The sequence below is a fragment of the Trichechus manatus genome, unplaced genomic scaffold (assembly GCF_000243295.1).
Source record: "Trichechus manatus latirostris isolate Lorelei unplaced genomic scaffold, TriManLat1.0 scaffold00169, whole genome shotgun sequence".
Taxonomy (NCBI): domain Eukaryota; kingdom Metazoa; phylum Chordata; class Mammalia; order Sirenia; family Trichechidae; genus Trichechus; species Trichechus manatus.
Window position 1 is genome coordinate 3,465,210 of NW_004444105.1, and position 14,051 is coordinate 3,479,260.

Sequence of the window (14,051 nt, forward strand, 5' to 3'; positions counted from 1 at the left end):
CCTTGTTCCCCCCCCCGCCCCCGGTCGCGGCCCCTTCAGCTCCCTGGTCGCTCCGACCCCGGTACCCCTGGCCCCAGCACTCCAGACACCTCAGCCCGCAAGACCTCGAGGCAGCGAGTGGCGGCGTTACCTGCGGCACGGCAGTCGATCGGGCGAGCAGCAGGCGCGCGCAGGTCGAGGTACTGGGGCTCCGTAGATTCCGCGACTCCCGCCGCCCAGCCACCACCACAACAACACCGCTACCACCGCCCCCAGGAGGGGCGGAGCCCGGAACTCGCCGCAGGGGAAGCCGGACGGTCCGGCCTCGGGAACAGTCGTGGACCTGGGCATGCGCAGAAGGCCGAGAACGCCAACGTCAACAAGGCCTGAAACGCCCCCGCGTCCCAATCGGCTCTCCCCTGTCTGGGCTCGCTCCGCCCCATCGGGGCTCGCTCCGCCCCTAGGCCCAAACAACGCGAGACTTTAACGGGAGACGGGGGACGGTGGCGGTGGGAGGAGATCTCGAGACAACCGGGCCTCAGCTTCCCCGCCCCGTTGCCTGTGTTTGGGCGATTGTGGGTAGCGCGGCTTCGAGGCGGGCAGAACGTGGAGGTTTGTGTTCCCTGCGCAGAGGGCTTGCATGGCGTCGGAGAAATTTAAGGGGCGCTTTTCTGGTTTTGGAGGCGACCTGCTCGGGGTAACTCTCCAGAGGCTTCTGTGCAGGGTGTTCACTGGTTTACCTCAAGAGCCAAGGATTTCTGTGAAGATTGTGCCCCTCAAGAAGTTCTCCCAAGCTCGTTGTGAGGACTGCTTCCTGATGTCGCTAATGTGCTCAGCCTCAGGAGCCGTCGCGGACCCTTGGGGCAAACGCCTGATTCAGGAGTGTGCTAAAATATGTTCTTCGTTCCATACACAGCGTACCTAGCACCGGTGAAGACAGTGTGCTAAGCCAGTTTCTGTTCGCTTATCCATCCATAGCCCGTTACCAGGAGAGGAAAGGTTTGTGAGGAACAAGGACGGAAAGTTGCAAAGAGGAAAGAAAGAAGACGTAGGGTTAGGTGAACTGGGAAGTCAGTTTTAAGACCCCTAGAAAATTGCATAGACTTTGTTTCAGTACTCATGAAAGGTATTACGTCTCTCCTAAATAACTTTTGTCCCACATGTTCTCTCCAATTCGCTAATGTTTCTGTGTGCCTCTCGAGCCCACTCTTAGGATTGACACGATTCTCTAGCATTGCTTGAATACTGTTCGGTTTTAATTTTCAAGTGTGTTAGCAGTGATGGTAGAGTACTCATACTATCTGAGGTAAAGTTTTGGACACCATTGATGTCCAGATTATTGTTACCCACCATAAATGATCGTGCGCAAAATTAATATATTTATGAAAGAAAAACATGCAAACAAAGTCAAAGCTGAAATCACGAATTAAGAACTTACAAACAACAAAATTGCTGCTGTTATCTGCCGTTCAAGTCCGTAACTTCTGTTAATGTATGTTTAAAGTATGAATGCATAACCAATGGACATTTATTTCTGAACGGTGCAAAATCTCTAGTCATCCGCCTTCTGGAGTAGAGTCGTGGATCATAGATTCATTGTCTTTGGCTCTTTTCCTGGTCCAAAAGCACTCCTAACTCATGGGATCATGTAACAATCTTACAGGATTAGTTTTTGCTATCCCAAGCAGAAATTGTAGCAGATGGAAATAATCTTGCCATGAACAAAATAAGTAGAAATGGTCATGGAAAATAAAATCTTTAAACGGTTACAGTCTTTCTGCTCTGGTTTCTCTCCTTGATTTCTTTACATACGTTCTTTACTTTCTCCCTTCTGCTCTAAGAATTTTTCAGAGTTCTAGACCTTTTTTCTCTTCCTCTACGGCATTGAAGTTGAACACAGTCGTTTTTAATAAGACTACTGGTAAGTAATTTGTTAATAAATAGGACCAAGTGTTATGCTTGTGGGTGAGTACAGCAAATAAGCCATCAACTGTGTATCTTCCTGTTGTACTCACATCTAATGGAGCCTTCCCATCTCCACTTTCGTACCATTTCTGATTTTGCCCCCATTAAGCACTTTTCACTTAGAATTTACTTGTGTGTCTGATCTCCCTATTAAACTAATCCATGAAGTCTAGGCACATGCCTGTTACTCTCCAGGGCCTGGTTCAATGTCTCATACATTGGTACTTGAAATTTGTTGAATAGATCATTTAAATTTGATATTCCATCATCTACAATTATTTAGACATTTGGTTAGACTTTTATTAATGTTAGATATTTACTCCTAGCGTTCTTGGTCCATTGCTGTAGCAATTCTGGTCCTGTTAATAGCAATAACACGTAGTATAATAACTTAATACTTCATACCAGGTTGCTTCAATTAAGCAGAAAATGCCCTAAATGTGATATAGCTGCTTCACACTCAGTTCATATTACTGAATAGGCAGTAACCTTGTCATATCAGAAATGTCCTCTTATTTGGATGCATAAGACATTCAATAAATGCTTATTAAACTGAATTGAATTCAAAATACAAACTACTAGCCCCATCCTTGTGAGTTCACATGTCCTATAGACATGGCAATTACAGTTGTTGCATGTTTTCTTCAATCTCATAATTGGAGTTCTCCGTGTGTAACTCAAATTGACCTTCAATCACCTAGTTATATGTTAACACTTGTGTTACATAGTAAGATTTGATTATGTCTTACAGGACCGAGTCTGTTATGTAAGCCCTCAAAGAATTTCTTCCTCATGTCTTTCATTTAACCTGTAATGATAGGGAGGAAAACCCAGAGCTAAAATCTCACTAAATATGAAACTTATTTGTTCCACATTTTTTTCTTGTACTATTTTCTGTACAGTTACAGACCTATCGCCCTTCCCCTGAAAAAACAAGGGAATTACCTTCACTGTACTTATTTTTCTGTTTGAAAAAGAAAGACACCATATCAACATTTCCATATTGATTTTAAGAAACATAAATTTAGTTTGTTGGGAAGATAGCAATGTTTTCTAGAGTAGGATGAGAGTTGAAAATGAAAGAAAAAGCTTAAGATCCTAGATACTAGGAAGTAATAGCCCTTGTATCTATATAATTTACAATTTGAGGAAATTAAAAGAGATATTAGAGTTGACAAAGGCAAAAGGGGATTTTCAGATTTACTGACAATCTTTGTCTATTGCCATTAGCAACTTTTTTTTTAATTAAAAGATATCTCCTAAGTATTGTGTTCCCTTGTGACATGATTATTTCACATATTGAGAAACATTATAGTTTAGCCAAAATTCAGCATCAGGAGCTCTATGACAACCAAGACTAGCTAACCTCTAGAGAAAAGTGGAGAAGACATGGTTTAAACCAAAAACCAAGCCCGTTGCTGTCAAGTTGATTCCTACTCGTCGCGACCCTATAGGGCAGAGTAGAACTGCCCCATAGGGTTTCCAAGAAGCAGCTGATGGATTCCAACTGCCAACCTTTTGGTTAGCAGCCGATCTCTTAACCACTGTGTCACCATTAGAAATGCAAATTATTGGGACCCCAACTCATTTTAATAAGCCGTCTAGGGGAATATGATGCACACTGAAGTTTGAGAACCCTAGTTCAAAACCATGACACATACTTTTAAGGTGCGTATTTTTGTCTAAAATACACATAATTCACATGTCTTAGTTATCTAGTGCTACTATAACAGGAATACCAAAGTGGGTGGCTTTGACAAACAAATTTATTTTCTCACAGTTTAGGAGGCTAGGAGTCTGAATTCAGGGTGCCAGCTCTAAAGGGAGGCTTTCTCTCTGTTGGCTCTGGAGGAAGCGCCTTATCTCTTCTGTGTTTCTGCTGCTGGACAATCTTCATGTGATTCGGCATCTCTTTCCCCATCTCTTGCTTCTTTCCCTTGCTTGTTTAATCTCATATCTCAAAAGAGTTTGACATAAAACACACTTCACACTAATCCCGTCTTATTAACATAACAAAGACAACCCATTCCCAAATGGGATTATAACCACAGGCGAAGAGGTTAGGATTTACAACACATTTTTTGGGGACACAATTCAGTCCATAACATCACACATACGAAGTTTAGTAGAAAATAGGCTTCCTTTTGGTGAGAGAGAAAAAAATTCTTCATGCCTTGTACTCCCAATGTCAATGATACCCTCCCGTGCCTAAGAAATTGTACTCATTCTTCAAAGATCACTCCACTATTTCTTCCTCTGTGGAGACTTTCTCAATCCTTGGAGCCATAATACCTTTATTTTGTTGCTTTTGCTGTTCACGTTCAAAGATGCTATTTGTGTTTGTGGATGTGACCTAAAAGACTATATAACCAATTCTTTCCACTTCGGAAAATTGCCCTAAATTTGGCACCACTGTTGATTTAGTAGACCTTAACCTTTACTAAGGAGCCCTGGTTGGCGCAGTGATTAAGAGCTGGACTGCTAACCAAAAGGTTGGCAGTTGGAATCCATCAGCTGCTTCTTGGAAACCCTATGGGGCAATTCTACTCTGTCCTACAGGGTCACTATGAGTCAAAATTGACTCGATGGCAATGGGTAGCTTTTACTAACTGCTTTTTATTTTTTTCCTTCTGAAATTGTCCAGCCAGAATGCCAAGTTCATCAGCAGACTGCAGTAGTTTCCTAGCATTTCATCGCTGTTCTGTATTATCTGAGATTTCTGAATACCTTCAAAAACTATGACAAACTTAATGCAGAGTTATTTTATAATATATTATTATTTTTAAAAAGTAAACTTCAAAGAATTCAACTCTATGAGGCAAGCAACAAATGTGAATACATTTACCTTTCTGTTTTACCATCTTCTTCTACCAAAAGTATTCCCAGCAAAACATTGAAAAGCAGAAAAGTTTAATATTTTAAAAGTTGTTCTTAGCTTCTCAAATACAGTAATCATTGAAATCTAAGTAGTTAAGGGACTGTATGTACAATTAAAATATTTTCCCAACATCATTTGGCCTCATTCTTCAAGTGAAAACTTCAGAAATTTTTGCCCTATTTAGTGCTATCTCATATTAAAAATGAACCCTATTTATGAAGACTACATCCAATTAGAAATAAATTCAAATTCAATCTCTAGTAAATGACTTTAAACCATAATATATATACATATATGTATAAATATATGTATATATTTATAAAATTTATTTCACTTGACAACACATGAAAATATTGAAGACGTTTAAATGATTTGCTCTTTTAGGCCTCAATTATCTATTTCTTAGGATTTTTTAAAAATCATATCTGATAATGGATCTTAGCTACTACTGATTTCTTCATCAAGTCTTTGTGTCCTCTGCTTGCTGAGGAGTTTGAAAGTCATTATATTCAAAGAAGGCTATACAGATATCCACTCTGATCACCTAAATTGAAGTCATAATGTTTATTACTTATTGCATTGGCCAGATACTAGTCGTATCTTAATGTAATATTAAGTTGGCCAAATTATGTCTTAAGTGATTGATAATATCCATCCTATTAATGAGTAAATTGATCTTATAGAGCTGTTGAAAAAATGGGAAAGAAAAGGCAGTACCAACCTCATTAAGGAGAAAATTTCATTTATAAAATAATTTGAAAGATTGAGTTATCTAACATCCTGTATTTATTTGTATATGATTTTATGTCACAAGTAAGAATTTTATGAATTTGATCATTTATACACACATTTAAAAATATGAAATAACTATTTGGAAGTGATGGCATAAAAACTTTATTTCATCCTAAACAATTGTGTAATGAGTGCAATCTATTAGTAACCCTTAGGACTCTGTATGGTTATCTTTGTGTACTTTTTCTCTTGCCCTGTAACCTGTCTTCTCCATATAGCAAATTTTGCTTCCCTCTGTACCCAATTTAAAGTACAATAAGTTAAATTCATTTCCCTATGAAAAATATTTACATGTCTTAATTTTGCATAACAGGCTGCGTTCTGGAATTCAAATATGATTTTTTTCCTTTTTCATTATAATAATACTTCAGAGAAGGAATTATCATAACAACTAACTATATACTATAGCTGTCAAAGTGCAAAAGACCAACACGAACTCTGTATAGAGAAATCAATAGAGATTTATTTAAGGAATAGAGCAGCCAGGCTGGGAAGCATAAAGTGGAAATATAATATGTTTCAACTTAATGGAAAAGGGGCAAGATTTTTATATGGTAAAATGGGGAAGAGAGTCATAAGGTGGATGCATGACCATAGTCTTTCTTACCATCAGTAATCCTATTTTAAACATACACTCTTCCTGAAACAAGCTGCACAAGCATTCTTGATAAACATCATCTGACCAGAATTTCCTGAACTTCCACAAACCACATTCTTGCCTTATCTTCATTTAAAGTTTTACAAGCTTGTACTATTTATTTTAAGACAGAAGCAGGAGCTGGGGACAGAATGGAACTTGATTCAGACCTGAGTTAGCCATTTCATTATGCCAAGTGCCTCAGTTTTAGGATGCCCTCACATATTCCCCCCTTTTGATCATGAATCTCTACAGATTCCTTGATCACTATTATAAGAATGTTTCTTCTGTATGAGCTTTTACTTCAGACAGTGTGATGGTTAAGATTGTGTATCAACTTAGCTGGGCCATGATTCTCACTGTTTTGACAGCTGTGTAGTGTGGTGATCACTTCCCTGTTGAAATTTGATATGTGCTCACCGCTATGATGGAATTAGCTGAATGGTACTGGTGGGCGCAGGGCCTGTGGCAACTCACTGCCACCTCGGCCTTCATTTCTCTGCCCTTTGCTGCCTACTTCCTTCCTGCTCATATTGCCAAGGTTTTTGGCTTGCCCTGGATCCTGCGGCTACCTCCAGTTCATCTGACGTCTGGTGCTTGGGACTTGAGCTAGCAGCTTACCTGGCCGATCTTGGGATCATTGATCTTCACAGCCTGTGAGCAAGAGTCATGCTCCCCAACCTGCCAATCTTGGGTTTGCCTGCCCCTGCAGCTGCATGAATCAGGAGAAGCTTTACGGGCTTGCCTGCTGATCTTGAGTTCACCAGCCTCTGCAACTCCATGAATCGGGAGAGGCGTGTATCCTGATCCACGGAGTAGGGACGTTCCAGCCTCTACAATCCCGTGAGCTGTTTCCTTGATATAAATCTCTATATATGTTTATACACTTTACTGGTTTTGCTTTTTTAGAGCACCCAGCCTAAGACAGATGGCCACTCTCCAATGAGCCTTTAAGATCCCAGACATTATCTTAAGGTAACCAGGCACCATCCAGTTCTTCATGCCAGAGCTTATACTTCTGTGATCCTTGGGTTAGGGAATAGAGTGTGGGACAAGGCTGCATTTGGAAGAACAACTTGATATCCTAAAAGGTCAACTCAGGCGTGAAGTTGATCTCCTTTAAGGATCTATTTTCTTCAAGATACATGATTATTTGCATAGCAAGGAGAGAGTTAACTTCAGTATAAACATTAGACAAGCATTCAATAGTACGTTGGATTATGCATATAATGATCATTATGATTAAGATAACGATCCCTGCTTGTAACATCGAGCATAACCAGGAACCAATACCTGGTAACCAGCTAAACATGTCAAATATAGTAGAAAGGGGAGAGTTGGACATGGGTGGGGAGGAGGGAGAGTATTGAATGTAACCAGGTGGCTTTTCAGCAAACTTTTATGATATCTTCTACTTCTGTGGTATTTATCCAAGTACAGCAGAGGTGTTAGCAGTAGCACATACTTTTCCTTAATTGGGGAGGAGAAAGTCAAGAGTTACCTGTTATCTAATCCCTTGGCAAGGGGTTCTAGAGATTTTTGTTGTGCAGACATGCTATCAATGTCATTGGCAATTTGAGCCATTGTAGCAGATAAATTGCTAACAGATTCCTCAAGTTGAGGAACACCATGCCAAGGTAAGAGGCCTCAAAGGAATACCCATCCCATGCCAGGTCTATCAGCCACTGGATTTCCAGGATCTTCCCATCCTCTTTGTGATGAGTTATAGAGTTGACAAGGGTCTCTAAATTATTCCTCCAATGAGTGCTTTCATTGTATGAGTGTATGTCTAGGGAAACTCCTAATACTCCTAACACACATTGACCCATTAACCAACCAACCAAGTAAGGTAGTGCCAAGACATAAGATTCATTGCTTGGATTTTGTTCTTTCTCTGTTGGGTAGTTTGATTCTCCATATAAAAATACATATCCATAAGAGGCACAAATCACACCAGTTTTAGTATCATCATATGGGAAGGGAATGGATTGACTAACTTATTCAAGCCCATTTTCTGTCAAGAAATTGTTACAAGCAGATAATCTTCCTAAAAATACTGGAACAGCTTGTTTTATCAGTTCAGTGCAAGAAAGGGAATGTGGACATTGGAGGCTAGGGGAATAATCTATAGGTGTAAATTTGTATCTGGGTTGGCCATACCGTTTTAGGGCCAAATTGAAACATGATATTTGAAGTTGATCTTATGGTCCAGGGGGATGCCATAGTCTCACTCTTATAGTTCATTTAATATGGAGCATAAATTAATAGTAGCACTGGGTATAGAGGTATAATTAAATAGAGGTAATGCTAGTGGATCTCAATTTTCATGCATAGACTTCAGGGAAGGATGACATATCTAATAGTCAGTTAGGTTACTAGCGCTAGCCACTGATGGAGCTATTTTAACAAAGGCATTTTTCTTCCAGGTATCACTGGGGGTTTTTAAAAGCAGAAGGATAAAATTTGAGAAGAGCTTCTTAATGAAGAAAAACTATCCAAAAAAATACAATGAGGCAAATAGCACAAGAATAATAGCAACAATGAAGTATGCCCCACGGATCTCAGTTATTTGCATGAGAAGAAAAGGGAATAAGACCAATAATAGTATGTAATAGGGCAATTAGCATTAAAATGGCTGCGATTATGAAGTAAGGTCCAAAGATTTCAACGGTTTGCATGGAGTCATGTTCCATGATCTTGGGATTAGCAGTCTACCTCCAAGGTCATCTGCTTCTGGCCACTAGGGTGTTTCAAAGTGATTTTCAGTTCTCCAAAAGGCTGTCAAGTCCACAAAGGAGCCTTTGCTTTCTTCAATTAAGAAAAATGAATCCACGTTGTGACTCCCTATAATTTGGAAGGACAACGGTTAGTAAGAAGGACAAGGTAAGGTCCCTTTCAACAGGGCTGTAAGGAGTCCTTTAACTGATCACTTTTCCAATAAACATTGTCAGCTGGGTCTGTTTTGGGCAAGTGGTCTGTTTCTACTTTTTGATTGTCGAAAGCTTCTTTAACTTGTAAAGAATATTTCTTTGAATAATGAAGATTGACAATACTTTAACAAATCAGTTAGAACTAGGTTGGAATCAATATGGGCAACATAAGGAAAGGTCATGGGCCTGCCAGTAATTATTTCGTAAGGAGTGAGCTTATGGGACCCAAAGTATGTGGACCTTAAATTTAAAAGGACTAAAGGGAGGACTTTAGTCCAAGGCAAAATTAAAGTTTCACAGAGTTTAGCATGCTGAGACTTTATTATTCTGTTTGTTCTTTCTACTAAACCAGAGGACTGAGGATGATAAGGGCAGTGTAACCTCTGAAATGTAGGAAATACTCGACAGACTTGTTGAATAACTTGACTAGTAAAATGGATTCCTCTGTCACTACAGAGGGTTTTGGGGGCTCCCTAATATTTTCAAGGGTTTTCTGTGCTACACTGGGCTGCAGTAGCACGTCAGCTAGGAAAAGCTTCCACCCAATGTTTAGCTGCCATATCAGCAAGATTATTTCCTCTACCTTCTTCAGTTTGCAGTATTCCTTTTGGACGATCAGCTTGTATCTTAATTACAGCAGTTTTAGGGGGGAGTAGTAAAGCTTCTAAAAGGTCTTCCACCAAGGTTCCATTCTTAATCTGGTTTCCGGAGGAAGTTAAAAACCCTCTGTTTCCATAACATTCAAAAATCATGAACTACTCCAAGACAATACTAGATTCAGTATAATATTTACATATTTTCTGGAAGCAAGTTTACAAGCCCTAGTAAGGGCAATGAATTCTGCTTGTTCAGCAAAGATGGCATCAGGAAGACCTTGACTTTCAGGAACCTCAGTAGAGTTTGTAACAGCGTATACATCTTGATAGTGAAAGCTAATAGGGTCAGCTTTAAATAAGACCCATCCAGAAATAAAACTAAGTCAGGGTCAGTTAAGGGTGTTTCCTTTAAGTCCTTTCAAGGAGTCGGGATTTGTTCATTTAAATCTAGAGAGTTATACATCGGGTAATCATTGCAATAAGTGTCAGGGAGTAGGGTGGCTGAATTTAAGCAGAACACGGAATATAATCTAACAATAGGCACAGCCAGAAGGAGAACTTCATAAGAATTAAACTAGCAGACAGATGTTGAGTTAAAGTAGAATTAAGTATGACAGATACAGTATGAGGCACAGAAACATCTAAGAAGTTTCCTATCTGTGGTGCTCTCCACTACTTTGGCAGTAGCAGTCACAGCCCACAGACAAGGAACATATCCTTTAGCTACAGAGTCAAGCTGCAGGCTACAGTAGCCCACGGGTCTCTGATGACCTCCATGTTTCTTGGTTAATACACCCAAGGTGTTTCAGACACTTCATGTACAAATAGGGAAAAATATAGGTGGTAAAACCCTAAGGCAGGAGTTTTTGTCAAAGTTCCTTTCAATTTTTCTGTGCCCTCCTGGTCTTCTCATAAGATTTGGAATGAATCTGGTTCAGATGCTTTCAAATATTTATATAAGGGTTGAGCTAATAGGGAGAGATTTGGAATCCAGGTCCTGCAATAGCCACAAAGCCATAAAAATCCTCACAATTGTTTATTAGTTTTAGGCATAGAGAAATCAAAAATGGGTCTTTTTCCATTTAGGATCAATAGAAATGCCTTCTGAAGAAATCAAATGACCTAAATACTTGACAGAAGGCTGAGGCAATTGTAATTTTTCTTTAGAAACTTTATGTCACCTGTCAGTAAATGTTTTAACAAGATTACACTATCTTCAAGGCAAGCCTGCTGGGAGACAGAGCAGACTAGTAAATCATCAACATATTGAAGCAGTGTGGATTTATTGGCAAACTGTAAGGGCTGCAAACCTGCATGCAAAATCTGAGAGAAATATGTGGGAGTTTCAGTGAACACCTGGGCTTTACAGTCCATGTAAATTGTTGGTTTTCCCAGGTAAAGGCAAACAAATAATGACTTTCAGGATGCACAACAATGCTAAAGAAGGCATACAAAGATCCACAACCATAAAAGGAGTTGCATCAGAGAGGACATTGAAAAGTAATAAATTAGGATTAGGAAATACTGGGAATCTAGGAATAACAATATGGTTGATTGCGCACGAATCTTGAAAATATTAACAGCCTCTATTATTTGATTTCTTAACTAGGAGGACAGAGGTATTGCAAGGACTGGTGCAAGGAACAATGAGACCTTTAGAAAGAAAATCTTGTATTATTGGAGTAAGTCCTTTGGTTTCTCATTTGAAAGGATACTAGAGATTTGGGCAAAGCTGTGGATAAATCTGTTTGGATTTTAATTGGTTCTGTGGACAAGACTCGCCCTACATCAGTAGATGTGGTGGCCCACAAAGTTTAAGGAACTGAGAAAAGGGCCTCTTGGGGGAGAGGACTAGGCGCAGCTGAGTCTTGAAGAGGCAGGACAAGTGCCTGCACACAACAAATAACTTATCTTTTCTTAAATGTTATCTAATTCAGGATCTGTTTGCTTATGAGTGTCAGCCAGGCTCAATAAAATTTCCCCCTTTTCATTGAATTGCAAATGGCAATTCCATTTAGATAAAAGATCTCTTAATAACAAGTTAACTGGAGTATCAGGGCTAAGCAAAAAAGAACATAGGTCCTCAATAAGACCTAAGTATATACGAACTGGCTGGGAGTGTATCAAGTTTTGTTCTTGATTAGTAACCCCCACAATTTTTGAAGATTTCATCCTTAGAGGCAGGGGCTTTTGTAAACAAGTGGAGTTAATGACCGATATGGTAGTTCCAGTGTCAATCAAAAATTTGCAAAGTTCGCCATTAATATACATTGTAGTTTCTGCTTGTGAGTTAAGAGCCACAATAGGAAACGTCTCTGTTTTCTCCCCAGAACCTTCTCTTTCTAAATAGGGATCTGGGAAAGGAGCATCTTGTTTAGAATTTGTTGTTTGCATTTAAGTTTATAACATTCACTTTTCCAGTGGCCAGGTTTCTTATAATAGTGACAAATGTGTAGTTTGGTGCTATTAGAGGGTTTAGTAAATTTCTTCTGACTAGGAGACTGTAATTGCTATAACTGAAGGGCATTAACTTCTTAGCTTTTAAGGTTTATTTGATCTCTAAGGTCTGAGAATGTTTGTGATCCAGGTTAGTCAGCTCAACATTAGGAGCTGCTTTCCAATCTAATCAGTGCCTTTTCACTAAGATGGAAATCTCAGACCTGAGACCAGAGATGAATACAGCATTAAAAGCTCCAGAAATACCTGGGACTAATCGATCAAGTCCAGAATGTTCACAAAACCTTTGGAATAACCAAATCTGATAATCATAAACACATTCATCTTTGTTTTGTATGCAAGAGTAAATTTTTGTCTAATCTATTATTTGGGAAAAGCCTTAGGGACGTAATCTTTTTCCTATTATTCAAGCATCTTCAAGTAGTGTAGCAACTGTTTTATCCATGTTTAAAGCTAAGCTATTTTCAGGATCATTATATTCAGCATGTCCTTGGCATAACTGTGCTTCTCCAGGTCCAGTTATCATATGGACTAACTGGTATAAGTCTGGAAGTTCAGGTTGGTAAGCTTCAATTAGAATTTTAAATACCTCGGCAAATTTGTAAGTATCCTGAAATAATTTTCAGAAATCCTTCACAATATTATGTAATTCTGTGCAAGTCCAAGGAATAAAAGTTATACCAGTGTCACAGGTATCCTTGGAATCCACGGGCTGTGTTATGGATTGAATTATGTTCCCCAAAAATGTGTATCAACTTGGCTAGGCCATGATTCCCAGTTTTGTGTGATTGTCCACCATTTCATCCTCTGATGTGATTTTTCTATGTGTTGTAAATCCTACCTCTGTGATGTTAATGAGGCAGGATTAGAGGCAGTTATGTTAATGAGGCAGGACTCAATCTATAAGATTAGGTTGTATCTTGAGTCAATCTCTTTTGAGATTAAAAAACAGAGAAGCAAGCAGAAAGACGGAGGGACCTCCTACCACCAAGAATGAAGAACCAGGAGGGAAGTGCATCATTTGAACCCAAAGTCCCAGTGCTGAGAAACTCTGAGACCCACCCAAAGGAAGATTGATGACAAGGACCTTCCCCCAGAGCCGACAGAGAAACAAAGTCTTCCCTTGGAGTTGACACCCTGAATTCAGACTTCTAGCCTCCTAAACTGTAAGAGAATAAACTTCTGTTTATTAAAGTCATCCACTTGTGGTATTTCTGTTATAGAAACACTAGATAACTAAGACAGAATTTTGTACCAGGAGTGGGGTGCTGCTCTGATAGATACCTAAAATGTGGAAGTGGTTTTGAAACTATGAATGGGTAGAGGCTGGAAGAGTTTTAGGGTGCCTAATAGTAACAGCCTAGATTGCCTTGAAGAGACAGTTGGTGGAAATATGAACATCAAAGACAATTCTGGTGAAGACTCGGAAGTCAGGACAGCTGTTACACTGGAGATGGTGCAGATGATGAGAACAGCAGCAGAGAAATGGTAGCAGCAGAACCAGGAGTCCAGCATGAGACAGTGGTGGAGCCAACCCATGGAGCAAGAGAGCTGAGTGTCTTCCAGCTTAGATTTACTGGTGGAGCAGGGTCCCTCCAGGCACCTATCAGTGGAGCTAGACTTGCCAACCCACAGAGTAAGACAGCTGAGTGCCTTCTGGCTGATGTTTACTGGTGGAGTGGGGTGCCTCCAGGCACTTATCAGCGGAGCTAAAGTGCTTTTGAACACTTACCCCAGCAGGACAGAAGTGAGTGGCAAGGCCCAAGGGGCCGAGAGGCCAGTGAACCAGAAAGCAGAAGCTGAAGAGGCAAGGAACA

General features: G+C 39.9%; 1 protein-coding gene across 2 annotated transcripts in view; it reads right to left on the reverse strand.

The window, feature by feature from the left end:
- Positions 1-280, reverse strand: part of PCMTD1 (protein-L-isoaspartate (D-aspartate) O-methyltransferase domain containing 1) — a 121,482-nt gene extending 121,202 nt beyond the window's left edge. For both annotated transcript variants that reach the window (XM_023740946.1, XM_004386584.2), the window contains exon 1: positions 131-280. The gene's annotated coding sequence lies outside the window, so the exon portion shown is untranslated. The remainder of the gene's footprint in view (positions 1-130) is intronic.
- Between the last annotated feature and the right edge of the window lie 13,771 nt (positions 281-14,051).